This window comes from Acartia tonsa, chromosome 10, assembly GCF_053477335.1.
Source record: "Acartia tonsa isolate MP-2025a chromosome 10, ASM5347733v1, whole genome shotgun sequence".
Taxonomy (NCBI): domain Eukaryota; kingdom Metazoa; phylum Arthropoda; class Copepoda; order Calanoida; family Acartiidae; genus Acartia; species Acartia tonsa.
In genome coordinates, this window is record NC_137269.1 from 45,678,188 (window position 1) to 45,681,922 (window position 3,735).

The 3,735-nt window shown below is 28.5% G+C and overlaps 1 long non-coding RNA gene across 1 annotated transcript; it reads left to right on the forward strand.

Moving 5' to 3' along the window:
- On the forward strand, positions 1 to 1,684 carry LOC145330149 (uncharacterized). Its single transcript, XR_013883277.1, has 3 exons — positions 1 to 152; positions 1,069 to 1,139; positions 1,561 to 1,684. It is a non-coding gene; the product is annotated as an uncharacterized LOC145330149 (long non-coding RNA).
- The last annotated feature ends 2,051 nt before the right edge of the window (positions 1,685 to 3,735 follow it).

A 3,735-nucleotide genomic window follows, 5' to 3' on the forward strand; every position in this document is an offset into this window, starting at 1 on the left:
GTTGTTCTATTTTAAATTTAATCTATGGCACAATTTTAAACAAACACTTAAAGCATTAAGCATAGATTATAAATAAGTTCGTTTTTTAAAGTTTTATCAGTTTTCCTTTGAAAGAAAAAGAATAAACTAACGAACAATCAAGATGCCAGACAGTAAGTTTTTTTTGTAAATTTAATTTGTAATGGATTTAATAGATAATAATTTATGAATATTTTATATAGAATTTTAATAGAATCGGGTTTTCGAATCGTTTTCAATCTTAGCATCGTGATTGCTGTAACAACAAGTTGATTTTCAGGCGTTTTGAAATCTCTTCAAGACCTGTAGGGGCGAATAATTAAGAGGTCAGGGGCGAAGCTACTTGTTGAATTAAGTTAGTAAAAAGAGAAAAAAACATACGTACAAATCATAGGCAACTTGACTACCAAATAACAGCTGGATTTAAAATATTCATTTTCAAATATTGCATTTCTCTAAAATGGATAAAGTCATCCTTGTTTTTGATCACATTAAAATTGACTTGTTCTAAATCAAAGTCTGGCACAGAAATCCCACCCCATTTTTTTGGAAAAAAATGTCAAATAAGGGAGGGGCCGAGGGTTAGTTTTTTTTTCGGGGGACCCTGGGCTTGCAATGACGTAAGATACAAACCACTTTGAGCGAAAACGCCTGCATTTCTAATTAATAATTCTAGAAACTAAATAGTGTTTGTTTTAAAGTGTACGTATTATTATGCAATATGTTTTTGGTGTAATTCAATACATGATATTTGAGAAACTAATACCTATTTTTTTCATTCATTAAAAAAATGTTTAGATATACAGAAAAAATTTAAGTTTAAAGTTGATATATTATAAAAAAAAAGGTTTTTAATAGCCAGTGACTTTATATCCGATTTATATTCGATTATTGTCTGATATTATTTTCTTCAATACTTTCTCCTCAAAAGATTTTTGATTCTCAAATTGTTATTTTTTTATTTAAAAAAAAGCTTAGATATTGTTAGATTATGTCTTTGCTACTTATTGTAATTTTTATCGTATTTGATTTATGGATTTTATTTTTTAGACTGCGGCTGCGGCGCTAACGGTGGAAAGTGCAACTGCACCGACTGCAAATGCACAAACTGCTCTTGCAAGGTATCTATCTATTTATAACCTATATATATATATATATATATATGTATAATATAATATAATATATATATATTTAAAAATATTATGTTCAAAAAATCTTCTAAAATATTTGTAGAAATCCTTTAAATTTAAATTTATTTTAAACTTTAGTTTTACATTGACATCTGAAGAGTGCAAACATGCACGAAACAATTTGTAATGTCTCAATAAATATGTAAAATTCATATTTTGTTTGTGAGTTAACCTATTATATACATATATCTATTTATATTTCTCCTATTATCTATTCATCTATCCATCACACAATCTATCTCTCTAAATGTATATATATATCTATCTATTTTTATTGATCTCTATGTCTAAGCATATCTATACTAAAAATGTATATGTCTGACCTATCTATCTATCTATTTTTGTATTTTAGGAAACCTGCAAGTAGACAATGAGTTGAATCATCAAAAAGAAAAAAACTTATAATTATAAACATAATTATAATTATAAACAAATGTTTAATGATTTGTTGAAATAAAAAATTGTATATTTTGTCATCTTAAGTAATAACTTATTAAGTTTTAAGTAGATGGGTAAACCTATCTTTCATATTATTCTACTTATATAACTAAAGTAACACATAGCAAATCCGCTCGTCGCCTGGGAGGTGATAGGTTTGCATCTTGGGCCGACACCGCGTCATAACTAAAAAAGGCTGCTAGGTCAGGTGTGCTACATAAATAGAAAGAGTAGGCGAAATGTCTTGGCCATAAACAGGCGCTTTTCACTACCATGCACAGTGAGGACTTCTCATACAAAGGTCGTGCAATCAAATGGTTGGTTGTCTGATGGATGTAACTTAACCTAATATCCTCGGGTGTTTAGAGTATCGCATCCCATTACAGGTGGATAATGCTCTGGAGATTCTCTAGATGATCACTAAAATCGAGGGAGAATCACGCCATTACGAGGTAATGGTAATACATAACTAAAGTACTGTGTTGATATAACATCAGCATTATAGTTTAGTTTGGTAAGAGAGAGACTAAAAATTGCATTGGTTGTAGAAAGTTGCTTTCTCTTGCGAATATTTTTTGCACAAAATATATCCTGCATTCTTGAAAATCATATGGAATAAAGTAAAAGGATTTTTACGCATGTGTGGTTTGAAATTGATGGGTGGACATTTTTAAAGAAAACTTCATAATAGTACAGCTTGTTTTTTTACTGTTTAAAATTTCTGGAATGTAAGCTAAACTCCACATTGAAAAACTTAATGAAAAATTACCCTTTTTGCCTAATCATTTTTCTTATGTTTGACAAGATTGTTAAGTTTGGAGTTTATGGGGAAAAATGACCTTATGCTTCATAGTTTAATAGAATAGGAATAAGACAATGAACGATAGATTGACATACAACTTAAATCATTGTAAACAAAATTAATCCTTTTATAGATTAAAATTAGCGGTTGAAAAGTTGTGACTATACTAGTTTAAAACCAACTAATCTAAATCCAATGAAATTAACTAACAAATTAAATAATAATATTTATAATATTTAAGAATCTATTTAATATATTTACAGTTCAATGTCCCTCACTTTCATTGCAGACATTCAAATAAGCATTAAATTGTTATTGATTTTGTGTAAGTTTCCTTGCTGTCCTATCATGAAGAGTGTTGTCCTTGTCTAATGTATATACTATCTAGAAAATATATTTGTTGCTAAGTTTGAAACAAGGGTAAAACTAAACAAAGAAAATATTTTTTAAATTGTAAAAACTTTACCATTAAGGACAGTTTTCAACTATATCCACCAAGTGTTAAAGCTTTTTTATTTAAGTCTTTTTTTGTTCATATCATGTCAATCCTTAGTTCAGCTGGCCAAATTTTAAAATCATTTTTTTAAAGTTTGAATAACACAGTAATTAATTTTGATATAGAAATGAGAGAGAATCTAATCCTTATATAAAAGTAGTATGATGATTGGCTGTCTGTACCAAAAGGTCTTACTAATCGCTAAACCAATATAGTTGTTCTTTACAATATAGCTCTTTTAGGGCCAGAGAATGCTTTCCACCAAAACGTTTCAGACATACATATAGACGGACATTTTAAATTATAGAGTAGCTTCGCTACTAAAATTTTTGTTCTTTCCAATACCTAGATTGAAAATGTGTATGGAGCTACTTCTACCCCTTCTCCTCCCCAATCAAATGTCCCTTGAGGCCTATTTAGGCCTAGCCATATATATTAATAGTGGGGGATTGAGCAACATATTGAGATAATATGTACTATAGAAACTTGAATCTTCAACAAATGCAGGCTAGAGTGTGTCAATAATTAAAATTTTAAAATACTGAAATTTTAATGTCATTAGCACTTACAAATGACAAATCTGTTTATTACAAGCATTGACAAACAAAATTTAAATTTTCAGACAGTCTTCAAGATTATTGGTAAAATAAAAAACCAGCTCTTTTTTTCTCTATTTTCTCATTTAGGCTATTTGAGTAAATCTCTTTCTTCTCTAGTTAATAGGATAGAAAATAATATTTTAAACTTGACATTAAAAAGACTAGATAAATGCTTTAAATTATTTTATAAAG